This window comes from Sciurus carolinensis, chromosome 6 (assembly GCF_902686445.1).
Source record: "Sciurus carolinensis chromosome 6, mSciCar1.2, whole genome shotgun sequence".
NCBI lineage: Eukaryota > Metazoa > Chordata > Mammalia > Rodentia > Sciuridae > Sciurus > Sciurus carolinensis.
Genome location: NC_062218.1, coordinates 133103549 through 133125658, shown reverse-complemented (window position 1 = coordinate 133125658; position 22110 = coordinate 133103549). Strand labels below are relative to the sequence as shown.

General features: G+C 37.3%; 1 pseudogene; it reads right to left on the bottom strand.

The window, feature by feature from the left end:
• Window positions 1–3136: 3136 nt before the first annotated feature.
• LOC124986419 (olfactory receptor 10-like) lies at window positions 3137–4069 on the bottom strand (annotated as a pseudogene).
• Between the last annotated feature and the right edge of the window lie 18041 nt (window positions 4070–22110).

Genomic DNA, 22110 nt, shown 5'->3' with positions numbered 1-22110 from the left:
GTACTGTATTGAATAAGAAGGGTGAGAGTGGACATACTTGTCTCCTTTTCCTGACTTTAGAGAAAATGCTTTTAGTTTATACCATTCACTATGATGTTGGGTTTAAGTTTATGATTTATAGGTAAGTTTTTTCTATCCCTAATTTCTTCATTGTTTTTATCATGAATGGGTGCTGCATTTTGCCAGAAGACTGTTTCTGCATTTATTGACGTGATCATGTGAATTTTTTTACATACTTCTACTTATGTTGTGAATTACATTTATTGATTTACATATGTTGAATCATCTTTGCATCCCTGGAATGAAACTCAATTATGATATAGTTTCTTAATTTTTTAAAATACAAATTGCTAATATTTTAGGAGGGACATTTGCATTTATGTTCATAAAGGATATTGGTCTATTGTTTTCTTTCCTCCATGTTTCCATATTTGGTTTTGGTAGAGTTGGGGAAGAGTGGGGTATGTGGCGAATAAAAGAAGGCTGTATTTTATTAGCACATGCTGTATTCATGTGTTGAAATAGTGTACTGAAACTCATTAATGAGTATAATTATGATGTATTAATAAAAAATTTATAAAATTTAAAAAAGAACTTGCTATGATGATTGGTATCAAAATGAAATGACTATTAGATTCTTACTAGTACATAATGTTACATAGAAAAAGATAAAAGATTACTCAAAATGTTAATGGTTGTACATCGTGCACAACCATAGAAATGAAATGATATATCCCATTTGTGTCTGTAAAAAATAAATAAAAATTTAAAAATTTTAATTTTAATTTAAAAATTAAAAATAAATAAATAAATAAAAATTTAAAAAAGTTAATGACTATCCTTCATAGAGTATAGATTTTAAAAAAGTATTCTACTCTGTCTCATTCCTACCTCTAGTTTTAATTTTTTTCTTAAATTATTTCTTATCTAATTTTAATATAGTCAACTCTGCTTTTTTACATTTGTTTGATAGATCACAGACAAATTTTTACCAGCACATTATAGTCATACATAATATTGGGATTCACTTTGACATAATTTTACAAGCATGGAATATAATTTCCTCCAATTCAGTCCCTAGTAATTCCTTCTTACCCCTATCCCCTTCTTCGACTCTACTGCTCTTCCTTCTATTTATCTATGATTGTCTTAAAATTGAGGCTTTTTAGATGTATAAAGTTGAGATCCACTTTAGTATATTCATATATTTAAATAAAATAGTGTATTTTAGTCCTTTATTCCTGCCTTTCCTGGTTCCTCCTCCTTCCCCCTCCAATCCTTTCCCCTGTTCCACTAATCTCTCTTCTATTGTCATGGGATTCTGCTGCCCCAACTCCCCTCCCCCCTTTATTTTGGTCTGGCTTCCTGTATGAGAGAAAATAGTTGACCCTTAAGTTTCTTCACTTAACATGATATTCTCCACTTCCATCCATTTAACAGCAAATGCCATAATTTAATTATTCTTATAGTGAAGTAAAATTACACTGTGTATATATGTGCCACATATTTTTACACATTAATTTTTGACAGGCATCTGGGTTGTTTCATTACTTTGCTTCTATGAATTGCACTGCTATAAACATTTAAGTGGTTCATTACTATAGTGTGCTGATTTTAGTGCTTTGGGATAAATTCCAAGGAGTGGGATAGCTGGGTCATATGGTGGTTACATTTCTAGTTTTTTGAGGTATCTTCGTACTGCTTTCCAGAGTGGTTGTACTAATTTGTAGTTCTATCAACAATGTACATTTTCCCAACATCCTTACCAGCACTTATTATTATTTGTGTTCCAGTAACCAAACACCAAGTTGCTCTAAATGTCAAACTGTTCAATATTGAGTTAGAGAATATTTACTTTGTTCTTTCCCTGCTTTCTTTCTGGGATATGGAGGGGTCAGGGATTGTAGCCTAGATCCGCTCTGCCATCTTTGCTCCCAATCATTACTATCTCTATTTTAAGACACCTTGAAATGTTTGTTATGGACATGAAATTATATCTCACTGTTATTGTAATTTGCATTTAATTTATTATGAGTAGGATTGAACATCTTTTCACATGGTTTATTGTACATCTCATTTTTTAATGAAGTATCTACTCATATACTTTTACATTCTATTGGACTATTTTCACTTTTCTAAAATATTTGTAGGATATTTGTTATATACATTGTAAATATATTCTAGTCTCTAGTCTGATTTTTTTCACTTTACTTATGAAGTATATTTGTGTGCTATTATGTGGTGCTCACCCATGTGCATTTAACACTAATCCATTGCTTTATGGCTTGAGTCTTCACACACACCCCAAAAACATCTGAGGACTAGTGAAAGCCACAGATGTACAGTTATAGGATGAATAACTTCTATGTTTTATAGCCCAGAATTCATTGCTTGTTGTTTTGGTGCTTATTTCTTCTTTATTCTCCTATCTCTTGCATGAAAACATCTCCTCCATGACACCAAGTCACATGACTAAGACTAGGTTCAGCTGACCAGATTTCGATGCCTCCTTTACTCAATGCTATCCTAATGATTTTGACTTTTTCATCATGCAGGTCAACGACACTCATATCTGAAAATTCCCATGTTCAATGAAGTACCTCTAATCATGATCTCCTTCTTTCTGCCAAGAAACCTAGAAAGTTAATCATTGTAGGAGAACTTAGAAACAGGTACTAAGATATGTGAGGAAGTGACTGGTGGCCATTTATTAGAAATGCACAGGTAAACTAATGTCCTCCATATTCAACAACAGGGCCATCTGTATAACACCACATTGGGAATCACTGACTTTGGAAAGGTATTTTCACAATTAATTTTTCCCTCACTCTCAGAAATGTATAGAAATGTATAGAATCCATCCCTACTCTATTCTCTACATCTGGCCAGAACATATACATTTCCAAAGGCTATTCTTATAGAATGTTGTGACACAAATCCTGCACAATGATGGTAAAATATGAGCTACAAAACAGCTCATGAGATTCCGCTTGAAACTTCCCACAAAGGAATTCACTAAAGCCCTGAGTCCTACCCACACTAACACTGTTTTCTGGTGACCAGCTAACTCACAGGAGGGGGGGTTTCAGGATATAATAGTTAACATAGAAAATGTTCTTTGGTCTCTTTACCCCTCCTACCTGTAATTTCTATCTCTCCTTAATACCTTCCACAGAGCCCCCTTCATGTCCTTGTTCCTTAGGGTATAGATCAGAGGATTGAGCATGGGGGTAATTATAGTATAAAAAAGGGCAACAAACTTTCCCTCAATCTCAGAGTAACTGCCTGTAGGTTGGAGGTATGTACATGGCTGAGCCATAAAAATGGCAAACCACCAGGAGGTGGGAGCCACATGTCCCAAAAGCCTTTCTGTGCCCAGCCATTGACTTGATCCTCAGGACTGCCTGAGAAATGTGTGCATAGGAGCCTAGAATCAGTGCCACAGGAACAACCAAGATTATGGCTCCAGCCACAGATTGGCCTCTTTTCCTCCTGTGTCCTCATAAGCCAACTTCAGTAATACAGCATCTCACTAAAGAAGTGGTTCAGGCAGTGAAGGCCACAGAGAGGCATGGCTACCACAAGGACTGTCTGAATAAAAGAATTCATGAAGCGTCCCACCCAGGAGGTGACAGCCAGTGACTGACAGAGAAGGGGATGCATAATGCTTGTGCGTGGAGTTGACAACACATGGCAGAGTAGCAAAGGCTATCACCACCAGGAGCACACACTCAGTAGAGCCCAGAGCCAGAGATATGAAAAGCTGGGCCACACACCCTCCATAGCTGATGGTCCTGTCCAGTCCAGAAAGATTGATCAGCAGCTGGGGCACAGTGCTGGTGGTATAGCAGAGGTCCAGGAAGGAGAGGTGGCAGAGGAAGAAGTACATGGGTGTGTGCAGTCGAGGGTCCAGTTGTGAGAGAATGATGATGGTGGTGTTGCCAAAGAGGGTTAGAGAGTAGAAAACTGAAATAAAAACAAAAAGGATGAGTTCCAGTTGAGGACAGTCTGAGAAGCCCACCAAAATGAATCCTTCTCCAAAACTGGTGTTGAAACTTCCTATAGTCATTTACCTGCACAAATAAAAGAAGACAATTCAATGCCTTTTATGAAAAATATTAAATTTTTATTTCACAGTATTGTCTGACACCATTTTGCTATTCCATGCATTTTGTTCCAGTTTTCTTTTCCTAACTCTTTTCTAGAGAAGATCTCACTGGATTAGGAATGATAAGAACTTGGTTTGAACTCTAGTTTTGCTGCCTATTTGTTCCATGACTATAGCAAAGGCCACTCAATACCTTGGGTCTAAGGCTTTTTATATGATAATATCAAGAATGTATTGCCCCTCACTGCACTGAGCATCTAATGCAGTAATGTGGAAACATGCTTTTAAAAATGTAGAATGTGGGATTTGGGTTGTGGCTCAGTGGTAGAGCACTTGTCTAGCACATGTGAGGCACTGTGTTTGATTCTTAGCACCACATAAAAATAAATAAATAAAATAAAGGTATCACGTCCATCTACAACTAAAAGTGAAAAAATTTTAAATGGAGAATGTTTTTATATTCAATATGTTTTCAGACATAGTAGATCACAATTCAGAGAAAAGGACATGTTTAAAGAATTCAGTGAGTGTAAAAAATATCCTAAAAAAAAATTATACAATGAAGACTATGCTACTGATAGTAAATGAGTCTTTCTAGAGAGTTGAGGGATGGATATAACAGTTGTATTCTACAGTGTTCTCTTTTGCCTTTCTGCTTTGTCTATTAGGTAGACTGTTTCATTAGATTAGGATCAAGGATTGCCCAGGATGAGAGCACAAGTTTGAACCCTGTTGCTCATCTACTTCTTTCTGCTCAATGTGGTCAACTCAACATAAATCCTATTAAATCCTGTTCATGACCAGCTTCCATCTTTCTCCAAGAATTGATAAAAGTGTAGATTCATCTTGGAAAAAAATTGTAAACAGATCAGTTCATTATGATGAGTTATGATGCTTCGAAATCCTTTCCACTTCTTTTGTTTCTAGTAAATCCATCTCTTAACTTTGAGTTGAAAATAATCATGACATGCAAGTTTTACTGACCTCCATATTCCTCAACCAAAGGTGACAGCTTGAAAATTTCCATTTCCTTTCATACTGCCTGTCTTTCATCCCAATAAAAGAAAGAAATTATGTTAGGCTCATTCAGCTATGATAATGACTCACATTTTCATCCCAGGCATTGAAAGGTGTTCACAAATTATCCTTCTACAACTTCACATTCAAATAACAGTATTAGTAATCAATAGTTTGCACTTGTAGATAGAACATGGAGTATTATGCAAGTTCTTGGTCATAGACTTACATTATAACCTTGAAAAATAGATTAAAAGGACAATAAAACCAATAAGACATCTTTAAACACCCTGCATGAGAAACCAGTGTTCCTAATTGAGTTTTTATATTAGAAAATAAAATGCTTGAAGACAAACACTATGGCTTATATGCATGTTTAAAGATCTGTCATATGAAAATGTGGAAAATTCCTTTGTTTTTCTCAAAAGGCCAAACTCAGAACAAGTGCTGAAATTTATGAGAGGATAATTGTGACTCAATAGAGAGAAAACTTAAAAAAAAAATAGATCAGTCTAAACATAGATTACCTGGAAAGGAATTGATATTCTTATAACATGAATGCTTCTTGGTCAAAGACTGAAATTTGACCTGTGAGGGTGCTATAAAAATGTTCTCGCATCAACTGTAAAATGGGTAGGATGGTTTTGAGCATCCTACCCAGTCTTGATTTTCTTTAATTTCCTAATCTTAATTAAAAAATTAATCCCTACTCCTGATATTTTTTGTACACAAAATCCATTTTTATATTTGCATATTTGGTTTTCTGCAATTCAATTGTCAGTGATTATCGATGTTTAATTCTCTGTGTGTTTGTGTCCAAATGTGTGTCCATCTGTGTGTCTATGTATGACCTCTATAAATAATAAAATTCTTGATCAGAAATGATGTTTAATTTTTCTAATCACCTGTAGTAGTACATCCTTCTGTCCAGTCTACCAATTTTATGATATTGTCAGACTGTAAAAAACTATATTTAAGCCATAATATGTAATTTATTATCTAAACACAGTGCTGATTGCTTTAGGGAATATTTCTTGTCTTCTGCATTTTACCTGGAAGCTGAATTACCTACTCAGTAATTACTCACTTGAACTTCAAGAAATGAAAACTGTTGTATTTACACCTCTCAACTCAATTGGTTTCAAAGGATCTATGAAGCCGATTGCAGACTGGTGGTTTCTAGTGATATTTGAAAAAGCCACTTTCCTCTTTAGTTCTGATTTCATCTGTGGTGGGAAGGGCTGATATCAGACTACTGTCCTTGAGAAGTCCTGCTTTTTCAGACTTCCTTCCCTCAGTAGAAGAGATTGCCAAAACTCACAACATAGGAGGTGGGAGTGTCCTTTTCACTGAACCCCAGTTGATCACCCTAACCAACTGCCATCGGAAAGGAGCTGGTATATTATTATTCTTTTTTTTTATCTTTTTATTTTTTTATTTTTATTTTTTTTATTGTAAACAAATGGGATACATGTTGTTTCTCTGTCTGTACATGGCATAAAGGCATACCATTTGTGTAATCATAAATTTAAATAGGGTAATGTTGTTTGATTCATTATGCCATTTTTTCCCTTCCCCCCCTCCCCTCCCACCCTTCCCCTCCATCTATACAGTCCTTCCTTCCTCCATTCCTGCCCCCCTCCCTAAACCCAACTCAAACCCCAACACTAACCCTTCCCACCCCCATTATGTGTCATCATCCACTTATTAGCGATATCATTCTTCCTTTGGTTTTTTGAGATTGGCTTATCTCACTTAGCATGATATTCTCCAGTTTCATCCATTTGCCTGCAAATGCCATAATTTTATCATTCTTTATGGCTGAGTAATATTCCATTGTATATATATATATACCACCGTTTCTTTATCCATTCATCAATTGAAGGACATCTAGGTTGGTTTCACAATCTGGCTATTGTGAACTGAGCAGCTATGAACATTGATGTGGCTGTATCTCTGTAATATGCTGATTTTAAGTCCTTTGGGTATAGGCCAAGGAGTGGGATAGTTGGGTCAAATGGTGGTTCCATTCCAAGCTTTCTAAGGAATCTCCACACTGCTTTCCAGAGTGGCTGCACTAATTTGCAGCCCCACCAGCAATGTAAGAGTGTACCTTTCTCCCCACATCCTCGCCAACACCTGTTGTTGCTTGTTTTCTTGATAATCGCCATTCTAATTGGGATGAGATGGAATCTTAGGGTGGTTTTGATTTGCATTTTTCTTATTACTAGAGATGTTGAACATTTTTCCATATGTTTGTTGATTGCTTGTAGATCTTCTTCTGTGAAGTGTCTATTCATTTCTTTAGCCCATTTGTCAATTGGATTATTTACATTCTTGGTGTAGAGTTTTTTGAGTTCTTTATAGATTCTGGAGATTAGCGCTCTATCTGAAGTATGATTGGCAAAGATTTTCTCCCACTCTGTAGGCTCTTTCTTCGCATTGCTGATAGTTTCCTTTGCTGAGAGAAAGCTTTTTAGTTTGAATCTATCCCAGTTGTTGATTCTTGCTTTTATTTCTTGTGCTATGGGAGTCCTGTTGAGGAAGTCTGATCCTAAGCCGACATGTTGAAGCTCTGGACCTACTTTTTCTTCTATAAGATGCAAGGTCTCTGGTCTGATTCCGAGATCCTTAATCCATTTTGAGTTTAGTTTTGTGCATGGTGAGAGATATGGGTTTAGTTTCATTCTGTTGCATATGGATTTCCAATTCTCCCAGCACCATTTGTTGAAGAGGCTATCTTTTCTCCATTGCATATTTTTGGCCCCTTTGTCTAGTATGAGAAAATTGTATTTATTTGGGTTTGTGTCCGTGTCCTCTATTCTGTACCATTGATCCACCTTTCTATTTTGGTACCAATACCATGCCGTTTTTGTTACTATTGTTTTGTAGTAGAGTTGAAGATCTGGTATTGCGATACCCCCTGCTTCACTCTTTCTGCCAAGGATTGCTTTAGCTATTCTGGGTTTTTTATTCTTCCAGATGAATTTCATAATTGCTTGCTCTATTTCTGTAAGGTACATCATTGGGATTTTAATTGGAATTGCATTGAATCTGTATAGCACTTTTGGTAGTATGGCCATTTTGACAATATTAATTCTTCCTATCCAAGAACATGGGAGATCTTTCCATCTTCTAAGGTTTTCTTGAATTTCTTTCTTTAGTGTTCTGTAGTTCTCATTGTAGAGGTCTTTCGCCTCTTTTGTGAGATTGATTCCCAAGTATTTTATTTTTTTCAAAGCTATTGTGAATGGGGTAGTTTTCCTAATTTCTCTTTCTGAAGATTCATCGCTTATGTATAAAAATGCCTTAGATTTATGTGCATTGATCTTATATCCCACTACTTTACTGAATTCACTTATGAGATCTAAAAGTTTTCTGGTGGAATTTCCTGGTTCCTCTAAGTATACAATCATATCATCAGCAAATAAGGATAGTTTGAGTTCTTCTTTTCCTATTCGTATCCCTTTAATTTCTTTGGTCTGTCTAATTGCTCTGGCTAGAGTTTCAAGGACGATATTGACTAGAAGTGGTGAAAGAGGGCATCCCTGCCTTGTTCCAGTTTTTAGAGGGAATGCTTTCCGTTTTTCACCATTTAGAATGATATTAGCCATGGGTTTAGCATAGATGGCCTTTACAATGTTAAGGAATGTTCCCACTATCCTTATTTTTTCTAGTGTTTTGAGCATGAAGGGGTGCTGTATTTTATCAAATGCTTTTTCTGCATCTATCAAAATAATCATGTGATTCTTGACTTTAAGTCTATTGATATGGTGAATGACATTTATTGATTTCCTGATGTTGAACCAACCTTGCATCCCTGGGATGAAACCCACGTGATCATGGTGCACTATCTTTTTAATATGTTTTTGTATGCGATTTGCTAAAATTTTGTTGAGAATTTTTGCGTCGATGTTCATTAAGGATATTGGTCTGAAATTTTCTTTCCTCGATGTGTCTCTGTCTGGTTTAGGAATCAGGGTAATATTGGCTTCATAGAATGAGTTTGGGAGAGTTCCCTCCTCTTCTATTTTCTGGAATACTTTGAGAAGTATTGGAATGAGCTCTTCTTTAAAAGTTTTGTAGAACTCGGCTGAGAACCCATGTGGTCCTGGACTTTTCTTTGTTGGAAGGCTTTTGATGACTTCTTCTATTTCATTACTTGAAATTGGTCTATTTAAATTGTGTATGTCCTCCTCGTTCAGTTTAGGCAATTGACATGTCTCTAGAAACCTGTTGATGTCTTCGAAATTTTCTATTTTGTTGGAGTATAGATTTTCAAAATAGCTTCTAATTATGTTTTGTATTTCAGTCGTGTCTGTTGTGATATTTCCTTTTTCATTCCGAATTTTAGTGATTTGGGTTTTCTCTCGTCTTCTCTTTGTTAGTGTGGCTAAAGGTTTATCAATTTTGTTTATTTTTTCGAAGAACCAACTATTTATTTTGTCAATTTTTTGTATTGTTTCTTTTGTTTCAATTTCGTTGATTTCAGCTCTCAGTTTAACTATTTCCTGTCTTCTACTACTTTTGGTGTTGGTCTGTTCTTCTTTTTCTAGGGCTTTGAGCTGTAGTGTTAGGTCGTTTATTTTTTGAGTTTTACTTCTTTTATTAAATGTGCTCCATGAAATAAATCTTCCTCTAAGTACTGCTTTCATAGTGTCCCAGAGATTTTGATATGATGTTTCTTTGTTCTCGTTTACCTCTAAGAATTTTTAAATTTTCTTCCTAATATCTTCTGTTATCCATTCATCATATAGTAGCATATTGTTTAATCTCCAGGTGTTGGAGTAGTTTCTGTTTTTTACTCTTTCATTAATTTGTAACTTCAATCCATTATGATCTGATAGAATACAAGGTAGTGTCTCTATCTTCTTGTATTTGCTGACATTAGCTTTGTGGCATAATATATGGTCTATTTTAGAGAAGGATCCATGTGCTGCTGAGAAGAAAGTGTATTCACTCTTGGTTGGATGGTTTATTCTATAAATGTCTGTTAAGTCTAAATTATTGATTGTGTTATTGAGATCTATGGTTTCTTTGTTCAATTTTTGTTTGGAAGATCTGTCCAGTGGTGAGAGAGGCGTGTTAAAATCAGCTAGTATTATTGTGTTATGGTCTATTTGGTTTCTAAAATTGAGAAGGATTTGTTTAACATACATGGATGAGCCACTGTTTGGGGCATAGATGTTTATGATTGTTATATCTTGCTGATTTATGCTTCCCTTAAGCAGTATGAAATGTCCTTCTTTATCCCTTCTGACTAACATTGGCTTGAAGTCCACATTATCTGAAATGAGGATGGATACTCCAGCTTTTTTGCTGAGTCCATGTGCATGGTATGTTTTTCCCCATCCTTTCACCTTTAGTCTATGGGTATCTCTTTCTATGAGGTGAGTCTCTTGCAGGCAACATATTGTTGGATCTTTCTTTTTAATCCAATCTGCCAGTCTATGTCTTTTGATTGATGAATTCAGGCCATTAACATTCAGGGTTATTATTGAGATATGATTTGTATTCCTGGTCATTTGATTCATATTTAAAATTTTTGACACATCTTGGTTCCTCCTTTATTTGACAGTTCCTTTAGGATAATTCCTCCCTTTGCTGATTTGCTTCTTTGTTTTTTATCTCTTCCTCATGAAATATTTTGCTGAGAATGTTCTGTAATGCTGGCTTTCTTTTTGTAAATTCTTTTAGCTTTTGTTTATCATGGAATGATTTTATTTCATCATCAAATTTGAAGGTAAGGTTTGCTGGGTATAAGATTCTTGGTTGGCATCCATTTTCTTTCAGAGCTTGAAAAATGTTGTTCCAGGCCCTTCTAGCTTTTAGAGTCTGGATTGAAAAATCTGCTGATATCCGTATTGGCTTCCCCCTGAATGTAATTTGGTTCTTTTCTCTCACAGCCTTTACAATTCTGTCTTTATTTTGTATGTTAGGTATTTTCATTATAATGTGCCTTGGTGTGGGTCTGTTGTAATTTTGTGTATTTGGAGTCCTATAAGCCTCTTGGACTTGATTTTCCATTTCATTCTTCAGATTTGGGAAATTTTCTGATATTATTTCTTCAAATAGATTGTTCATTCCTTTGGTTTGTTTCTCTAAGCCTTCCTCAATCCCAATAATTCTCAAATTTGGCCTTTTCATGATATCCCATAGTTCTTGGAGATTCTGTTCATGATTTCTCACCATCTTCTCTGTTTGTTCAACTTTGTTTTCGAGGTTAAATATTTTGTCTTCAATATCTGAAGTTCTGTCTTCCAGGTGTTCTATCCTATTGGTTATGCTTTCTATGGAGTTCTTAATTTGGTTTATTGTTTCCTTCATTTCAAGGATTTCTGTTTGGTTTTTTTTCAATATCTCTAACTCTTTATTGAAATGATCTTTTGCTTTCTGAATTTGCTCTGTTAACTGTCGATTGGTGCGATCGTTCAATGCCTGCATTTGCTCTTTCATCTCATCGTTTGCTTCCCTAATCATTTTAATTATGTACATTCTGAACTCCCTTTCTGTCATTTCTTCTGCCATGCTGTCGTTGGATTTTATTGATGTAACATCTAGATTTGTTTGGGGCATTTTCTTCCCTTGTTTTCTCATATTGTTCAGGAGTCAGTGGGTCATTAAGATATTGCAGATTTCCTCTATCAACTTACAATGTCCCTGAAGATTGCTAGTATATCCCCTCTTATCCTTCAGTAGCCTGAAGTCTTGGAGGAGGTTGATAATGCAGAGCTCCACGAAGAAGCTGCCTCTCTAGGGGTGATGACCCTCAAGTGGGGTATATTCCCTGCTAGTGGGCAGAGGTGCCTCCACTTGTTGACCAATGATCATCCAATGGGGAACTAGACTGCGGGCTGAGGCAAAGCCTGTTTGTGTCTGTGTCTCTGGTTTTACCGTCCCTGTGGGAAAACCTCCCCCGGCCGGGAAGACTCACTCGGTGGGGACGTCTCGCTGGTCAGTTGCCCTCCTAGAGGTTCCCCTCAATCTACAACTGCCGCTTGGGCTGTGCTGTCTTCCTCTGCAACGATCCCAGGGGCCCGGACCTACGTCCTGGGCCTGGGAGCCTCACCCTTTGCAGGCGAGTCTCCTTAGGCTGCCTCTCCCAGAGAATCTGCCCGCCGCCCTGGAAACTTCGCTCTGCCCCTAGGCGTGTCTCTGTGCGGCTCTTCCAGCAAGAAGCCACCTAGCTCCTGGGACCCTGCTCTGCACCAATCGCCTGGCTATGCAGCCCCTCCTCTGAGCCACCACCTGGAGCCCCGTACAATAGCTCCGAGACCCAGAGACCCGCCACACACCTCCTCCTGCGGACAGCCGCCCGGTTTCCGACGCAGTCACTAGGAGTCCAAACAACTTACTTCGGGTCTCCTCCTCCCGCCAACCACCCGTAGCCCTAGGCAGTCACTCCAAGTCCAAGTGACCCGCCCTGTTCCTCCTCCTCCTCCTTGGGGTAGCCCCCCGGGTGTTCAGGAGCGGTTGCTCCGAGACCAAGTGACCCACTGGGCTCCTCCTCCAGGTAGGCCACCGGTGTTCAGGAGCGGTCGCTTTTAGTCCAATCAACTCACCACTTGCCTCCTCCTCTGGCAACCGCCTGTGGCTCTGATGCAGTCACTCCTAGACCAAGCGTCCCACCGCTCTCCTCCTCCAGGCAGGCCACCAGTGTTCTGGAGCAGTTGTTCTGAGTTCAAACAGCTCGCCACGCAGCTCCTCCTCTGGCAACTGCCTGTGGCTCTGACGCAGTCACTCCTAGACCAATCGTCCCGCTGCGCTCCTCCTCTTCCTCCGGGCAGTCCCCCGGTGTTCAGGAGTGCTTGCTCTGAGTTCAAACAGCTCACCACGCAGCTCCTCCTCTGGCAACCGCCTGTGGCTCTGATGCAGTCACTCCTAGACCAAGCGACCCGCCGCGCTTCTCCTCTTCCTCCGGGCAACCCCCTGGAGTTCAGAAGCGGTCGTTCTGGGTCTAAACAGCTCGCCATGCTGCTCCTCCTCAGGCAGCCGCCCGGAGCCCCAGTGGTTGCTCGAGTCTAAGCGCTGTTATGAGCCGCCTCCTCTACGATGATCCCAGTTGTCTGTGTTTATTGCTCCAGTGGGGGGAGGGGCGTCTCGCCGAGCAACTCCCCTTCACAAATTCCCTGCGTTCCGGGGCTACCGCCCCATCCGGGACGCCTCCCCAACGGGAGAGACTCACCCGGCGGCTTTGAGTTGGTCCCAAGTCTCTCACTATCTCCTCTTTTGAATCTTGCGTCCTGGAGCAACGTGAAATGCAGCCGCCCTCTAGTCCGCCATCTTGGCCCCCCTATTATTATTCTTAAACTATCTCCTGGTCCTAAGGCTGAGAACACTAATTCTTCCCTGGGACACTGCCAAAGACTCTTTAGGAACAGTGGAGAAATGTGTGTGGCCATGTGTGTGGCCATGTGTGTGGCCTTGGGGATCTCTGGGCCCCAACGTGGTAATTATAACCAACTGACTGGCCCTCCAAGATCTGCCTTGCAGTCTCAGTTCTCTCTGTTCCCCATCCTCTGCCTAAACAAACTTCTCTGTGCAGTGTCTTCAAAACATATGTTCTCTCTTGGCTCATGTGGCTCAGCAGCCTGGGCTTACTCTCACTTCTGTTTTGACTCCATTAGAGCAAATTTCATGTCTCACTTCAAGCTACCATGTTTGCCATATCTCACATCTTCCTTCCCTGGACTCCTTATATATGCTTATGTATTTTCAGATATGTGTATCCTGGATGCAAGTAAATGTTTTTTGGTTTGATGTGAAGTTTTATGCTTCTATTTTACACTGTTTAATGTGTTAATATTTCAGGTTAGTGTGTCCTGTTTTTATTTCTATTAGACCTAAAATGAATTTATTCCCTCAATTTATAGTGTGAATTTATTACACACTATAGAATAACAAATTCCATAATCACCAGAAATAAAAAAATAAATATTCAAAATTATCTTCATTCACTTACAGAATCATAATGTAATGTAAGGAAATAGCTCTGCCATTGTGAGCTGTGTGACTTTGAAAAGCTTTCTTGATATATTTGAGCTTCAAATTTAGAAAAGATGTTAAGAGACCATGACCAGAGTATTCAAGAAGTCTGGAATAACATAAAAAGATCAATCTAAGAATTGTTGGTGTAGAGGAAAGCACCTAAGAGAATGCAAAATGTTTTCAATGAAATATCAGAAAAATACCAAATCTTAGGAATGATATGGAAATCCAAATACAAGATGCATTTTAATTAGTTCTTTTTAGTAACACAAGGTAGGAGAATCTATTTTGTTAAAATTATACATACACAGATTATATCTTATTCTAATTAGGATCCCATTTTGTGGATATACATGAGGGTAGAATTCATGTAGGTATTTTCATATATGTACATAGGAAAAGTATGTCAGATCATTCCACTGTCTTTCCTATTCCTTCTCCCCCTCCCTTCCCTTTATTCCCCTTTGTCTAATCTACCGAACTTCTCCCCTCTCCTTTATTGTGGTTTAGCTTCCACATGTCAACAAAAACATTTAACCTTTGATTTTTTGGGATTGGCTTATTTCACATAGCATGATATTCTCTAGATTCATCCATTTGCTTGCAAATGTTATAAAGTCATTCTTCTTTATGACTGAGTAATATTCCATTTCTTTATCCATTTATCTGTTGAAAGGCAGCTAAGTTGGCTCCATAGCTTAGCTACTGTGAATTGTGCTACTATAAACATTGATGTGGCTGTGTCACTGTAGAATGCCAATTTTAAATCCTTTGGCTATGCTGAAGAGTGGGATCACTGGGCAAATGTGACTCCATTCTTAGTTTTTTGAGGAATCTCCATATTGCTTTTTGAAGTGGTTGTACCAATTTGCAGTCCCACTAACAGTGTAGGAGTGTACCTTTTCCCCCACATCTTCGCCAACATTTCTTGTTACTGCTGTTTTTGATAGATGCTATTTTGACAGGGGTCAGATGAACTCTCAGTGTAGTTTTAATTCACATTTACCTAATTTCTAGAGATGTAGAACTTTTTTTCATATATTTTGACCATTTATAGTTATTCTTTGAGAAGGATTTATTTAGTTCCTTTGCCCATTAGATTGGGTTATTTGGGTTTTCTTTGTATTAAGTTTTTTAAATTCTTTGTATATCCTGGAAATTAATGCCCTATCTGATGTGGAGGTGGCAAAGATTTTCTCTCATTCTGTAGACTCTCTTCATGCTCTTGATTGTTTCCTTTGCAGTGAAGCAGCTTTTTAGTTTGATACCATCCCATTTTTTGATTATTGATTTTATTTCTTGTGTTTTAGGAGTCTTGTTAAGAAAGTCAGTTTCTGAGCTGATATTTTGGCATGTTGGGCCTACATTTTCTTCAGTGCATGTGCATGATTTCTGGTCTGATACCTAGGTCTTTGATCCACTTTGAGGTGATTTTTGTGCAGGTTGAGAGATAGGGGTTAACTTTCATTGTATTACATATGTATTTCCAGTTTTCCCAGCACCATTTGTTGAAGAGGCTATCTTTTTTCCATTGCAAAGTTTTGTGACTTTGTCTAGTATGAGGTAACTGTATTTTTGTGGGTGTGTCTCTGTCTTCTGTTGCATTGGTCTTCATGTCTGTTTGGTGCCAATATCATGCTGTTTTTGTGACTATATCTCTGTAGTATAATTTAAGGTCTGGTGTTGTGATGTCTCCTGATTTGTATTTCTTGCTAAGGACGCTTTGGTTATTCTGGACCTCTTATTTTTCCAAATTAATGTCATGATAGATATTCTATTTCTATCAATAATGTCATTAAAATTTTGATGGGAGTTGCATTGCATCTGTTTAGTTCTTTTGGGAGTATGGTCATTTTGACAACATTAATTCTGCCTATCCAAGAACATGGGAGATCGTTCCAAATTCTAAGTTCTTCCTCAATTTAGTTCTGTAGTGTTCTCTAGTTTTCATTGTAAAGATAATTCACCTCTCTTTTTTTTTTAGGTTGATTCCTAAGTATTTTACTTTTTTTTTTTTTTTTGTTACTGGGGATGAACTCAGGGTTACTTGAACATCAAGGCACATTCCCAGTTCCATTTTTTGTGTTTTATTTAGAGATATGGTCTCACTGAGTTGCTTAACACCTTGAAAAGTTGCTGAGGCTAGCTTTGAACTCTTGATCCTCCTGCCTGAACCTCCTGAGCTCCTGGGATTATAGAGGTGTGCCACCACGTTGGGTTGTATTTTACTTTTTTTTGTGATTGAACCCAGGGTCTTGTGCTTGCTAGGCAAGCACTCTACCAACTGAGTTATATCCCCAGCCCATGTATTTTACTTTTTTTGAGGCTATTTTGAATGGATGTTTTTTCTAATATGTCTTTGAGCTGAATCATCATTACAGTATAGGATTTGAATTGAGGTATGGGTATTAATTTTGTATCCTGGCAGTTTTCTGAATTCATCTATGATTTCTAGAAGTTTACTGATGAAGTGTTTTGTGTTTTCTAGATACAGAATTATGTCATTAGTAAACAGAGATAGTTTGAGCTCTTTTCCTATTCATATCCCTTTAATTTCTTCTTTTGCCTAATTGCTCTGGCTGGGGTTATAAGTACTAGGTTGAAAAGAAGTGGTGAAAGTGGGCATCCCTCTCGTTTCTGTTTTTAAAAGGACTGCTTTTAGTTTTTCTGCTTAGAATGATATTGGCCTTGGGTTTATCATATATAGCTTTTACAATGTTGAGGTATGTTCCTTCTATCTCTAGTTTTTCTAGTGTTTTGAACATGAATGGATGCTGTATTTTGTCAAATGCTTTTTTTTCCTATTGAGATAATGATGTGGCTCTTGCTTTAAGTCAATATGCGTGATGTATTACATTTATTGATTTCCTTATGTTGACCCAAACTTACATCCCTGGTGTGAACCCCACTTGATCATGATGCACTATCTTTTTAATGCATTTCTGAATGTGATTTGCTAGTATTTTGTTAAGATTTTTTGCATCAATATTCATCAAGGATATTGGTCTGAAGTTTTCTTTCCTTGATGTGTCTTTGTATGGTCTTAGTATCAGGGTGATACTAGGTTAATAGAATGAGTTTTGAAAAGTTCCCTCCCTTCCTATTTCATGGAATAATTTAAGGAGGATTGGTATTAGTTCTTCTTCGAAGGCCTGGTAGAACTTGGCTGTGAATCAGTTTGGTTCTGGACTTTTCTTTGTTGGTAGGGTTTTGGTGGCTTCTTCAATTTAAATACTTGAAATTGATCTATTTAAATTTTCTGTATCCTCCTGGTTCAAAGTGGGTAGATCATATGTGTCTAGGAATTTGTTGATATTGTCAAGATTTTCTAGCTTATTGGAGTATAAATTTTCAAAATAGATTCTTATTTTCTTCTGTATTTCAATAGTGTTTGTGGTCATATTTTCATTTTCATCATGGATTTTAATAATTTGAGTTTTTCGTCTCTTTCTTTTAGTTAACTTAGCTGTTTATTACTTTGGTTCTTTTTTCAGAGTCACCTTTTTGATTCATTAACTTTTTGAATTTTTTAAATTCTCAATTTCATTGGGTTTGGTTCTGATTTTAATTATTTAATGTCTTCTGTTGATTTTGCTGTTGATTTGCTCTTCTTTCTCTAGTGCCTTGAGATATAATGTTAGATTATTTATTTGGTGACTTTCTATTCTTTTAATGAATGAGCTCAATGCTATGAACTTTCCTCTTAGAACTGAGTTCATAATGTCCCAGGCATTTTGGTATGTTGCATCACTATTCTCATTTACTTTTAGGTATTTTTTTAAATTTTCATCTCTGATTTCTTCTGCTGTCCATTCATCACTCAGTAGAGAATTTTTTAGTCTTTGGTGTTAAAGTAGTTTCTGCTTTTTGTCTTCTCATTGATTTCTAATTTTATTCCATTATGATCTGATAATGGAATGCAGGGTATTATCTCTATATTTTTTATATTTGCTAAAAGTTGCTTTGTGTCCTGAAATGTCTGTTTTAGAAAATGTTCCATGTGTTGCTGAGAAGAAGGTGTATTCAGTCATTTTTGGATGCAATACTCTACATATGTCTGTTAAACCTAGATTATTAGTTGTATATTTTAGTTCTATAGTTTCTTTATGAAGTTTTTAGTTGGATGATCTATGTAGTGTTGAGAGAGGAGGGTTAAAGTATCAATTTTTTATTTGTTCTAATTAGTTATACATGACAGTAGAATGCACTTTGACACATCATACATAAATGGAATATAATTTCTCATTCTTCTGGTTGTATATGATGTATAATCATGTTATATATGTACCTAGGGTAATAATACCTGATTCATTCCACTATCCTTTCTACCCCCTTATCCCCTCCCCTCCATTCACTCCCCTATACCTAATCTAAAGTATTATTTTGTTGTGGTCCATTTGACTCTTGATATGGAGAAGGGTTTGTCTGAGATATTTAGCTGCTCCATTGTTTGGGGCACAGATATTTGTGACTGTTATTTCTTGCTGTTATATGATTCCCTTAAGCAGTATGAAATGACCTAATTTATTTCTTCTGATTAACTTTGGCTTAAAGTTCACTTTATCAGACATGAGGCTAGAAACACTGTTTTATTTACAAGATCTATCTGAATGATAGTTTTATTCCTCACCCTTTCACCTTCAGTCTGTAGATACCTTTGCCCTTGAAGTGAATCTCTTGAAGACAGCATATTGTTGGGTCTTGTTTTTAATCCAATAAGCCAGCCTGTCTTTTGATCGATGAGTTGAGTTCATTAACATTCAGTGTTATTATTGAGACATGATTTTTATTCCCTGTCATTTTGATTTATTTCTAGTTTTTATGTTTAATTTGATTTTCCTTTCCTATACTATTCTTCTAGTTTAATTTCACACTCTGCTAGTTTTCATTTGTATTCTTCATTTCTTCTTCATGAAATATTTTATTGAGTTTGTTTGTTGTGTTAGCTTTCTAGTTGTGAATTCTTTTAACTTTTGTTTATCATGAAAGCTTATTATCTCATAGTACTCTTGGTTGGCATCCATTATTCCAAGACCTCCTAACTTTTTAGGGTCTGGGTTAAAAAAAAAAAAGTTTACATCCATATTAGTTTACCTCTAAATGTTACCAATTGTTTTTTTCCTAGTGACTTTAAAAATTCTATCCTTATCCTGTATGTTAGGCATTTTCATAATAATGTGTCTAGGAGTGGGTCTGTTGTAATGTTATGTATTTGGAGTCCTGTATGCCTCCTGTAGTTGATTTTCCATTTCTTTATTAAGATTTGGAAAATTTTATATTATTATTTCATTGAAAAGATTGTGCATTCCTTTGGCTTGTATCTCTGAGCCTTCATCTATCCCTGTGAATCTTAGGTTTGACCTTTTAATGATATTCCATATTTCTTGAAAAATTCTGTTCATGGTTTCTTAACATTTTTCTCCATGATTATGCATGGAGAAAAAAATAATAATGTTCAAGATTATGCACTTTTTTTTTGTTGCCTGAAAACCTGTCTTCCAAGTGGTTTATTAATACCTTCATTTTGAGAATTTCAATTTGATTTTTATTCAGAATTTATATTTCCCTATTGAAGTGATCTTTCACTTCTGGTATATTGTCTCTGATGTCACAACTTACATTCTTTTTTATCTTGTAGATCAATTTTTAAATATAAATTTTCTAAATTCCTCTGACATTTCCTGTGGTATTAGTGGACTCTGGTATTGAGTCATTCTGGTTTGTTTGGGTTGATTAGTTCCCTTGTTGTTTCATATTGTTCATGCATCTACCTATCTATCTGAATGGATCTGAAGCAGCAGAGCTTCTATTATATGAGACTTGGGTGATCCTGTAGGTTTCCTGTGCCTCAAAGATTAGGGGGGAACCAAATAATTGCAACCAACTATGCATAAAATATATAGCACTAAATTTAATACTTAATTCCTATTTTGACATTACAAAGTTAATTGACACAATAAACAACTATGCTAGGCTGAACAATTTCTATCAGTAAAGATTAGTAGGTAATCATGAATTATATCCAGCATAAAAGTAAACAATATGTGTTGTCTATGACTTCTGTTGTATTATTGCTATGGCATTAGTGGTGGGGTCTGGCATTTTATAAATCAATTAGTGTTAGGAGAAGTTAAAGATAGAATTAATAAGAGGAAAGAAGAAGAGAGGGGGGTAGAAAAGGGTTTGTAGATTCAAGAGGTAAATGGGGTAAATGCAGAGGTGACATAGGATGTGTTGTTTATGAGGGATGAGTAGAAAAATAGAAATAAAAGAGCTAAAGGAAGATGGAAGAGAAAACAGTGGAGTTTGTCCGTTAACAAGATAAATTGAAACAAAGGGAAAAAGGGTTGTGAAACAGACAATAAAAAAATCAAAACCTAACCCTCAAAAAACAGTTAGTTAAAAACCCTAACCCTCAAAAAACAGAGTAAGGAAAAATAACTACCTTCAACAAATGTTAGAAACGCGAAAGCAGAAACAAATATGTAGGTGTACAAATGTATAAATGTTCATCATATATCAATCAGTACACATTCCAAAACAAAACAAAAACAAAAGCAAAATAACAGAATAATCAATGAAAATATGTGCTTTTGATCTGTACCAAACTGTTTTTCCATTCCTCAGCTTCCCTTCTCAGAAGATACTTTTGGTTTCAGTTCCATGGTATAGTTGCCACTGGGTTCTATGAGATTGTTTTAGTCAGCTTTTTTGCTGCTGTGACTAAATGACCTGACCAGTACAATTGTAGAACAGTTGTGAGTTTAAGGACTCTCAGTTTTAGAGGTCTTAGTGCATGTACAGCTAGCTCCATTATGGCAGAAGAGTATGGCAGAGGGAAGCAGTTCACACAATGATCAGAAAGCAGAGAGAGAGGTCTCCACTTACCAGATACAAATATATACCCCAAAGCCATGCTCCCAATTCACACCCCCTCTAGCCACACCCTGCCACTTCAGTTACCTAACAGGGGATTAATCCACTGGTTGCGTTAAGACCCGTACTACCCAATCATTCCTCCTTTGAACCTTATTGCATTGTCTCACAGGAGAGCTTTTGAGGGATACCTCACATCCAAACCATAGCAGAGATGAGTTTCTGGAAGTGAAGCTCCCAGAGGCAGGGATTAAATCGAGTATTGTCCCAGGCGTTTTATTGTATGGGGAGTTATCAGGCATTAATGAATCACTGCACATCTAGAACTGTACCCCACTATTCTCTCCAGGGCTCCACTCATGGGAAAGTCAGTCCTTTTCCAATTCTGTTGCTCACAGTACTGCCCTTTCTGTCCTTCCAAGGACTGCTTCCAAGCAGTCCATTCACGTTCTTGAGCCACTGCTGCTGGTCTTGCATAATGTTGGTTTCAAGTGAGGGAGGGAGGTGAGCCTTTTCTGGCTTCTCCAACCTGTATTACCCCTAGGCAAAAGAGTCTCCATGCCAGAAATTCTCCATGCCAGAGATTCTCCTGATCTTGTGGTTGGTGTCTGCTGGATTCATGTATTGGCCTCAGCCCCAAACTCACAAATCTAAGTTCCCAGTCTGAGTTTGTGCCACTGCAGCAAGGAGGTACCAGAATGTCTCCAGCTTGGGCTTCCTGTGCATAGCAGGCAGACCCAGGGTGACTTTTGTGCACTAGTTTAATGAACTGAATAGCTTCTGGGTTAGTTCAGAGCAGGGTGCTCCTCTGATCCTGGGATTCTCAAGACTTTTCCACCAGTCTTTTCCAACCTTGTGTGCTAATTTCCCCTGCTCCTACCAGGAGCAATTCTGTTCTTTATTCTTATCTGATACACCCAAATTCCCAGTCTTCGAGGCTTTCTGTCCAGTATTATGTGGAGTGCTTATTTTGCTGACCTCACAGAGACGTAGTTTCTTGCTGTTTGAGTACTGTGTCACAGAGCTGTGAGAAAAGCCACTTCCCACTAATCTGCCATCTTGTCTCTCCTATATCTTCTGTTTCTTCTTTGAGTATGAACTGAGTGAGGCTCCAGGTATTT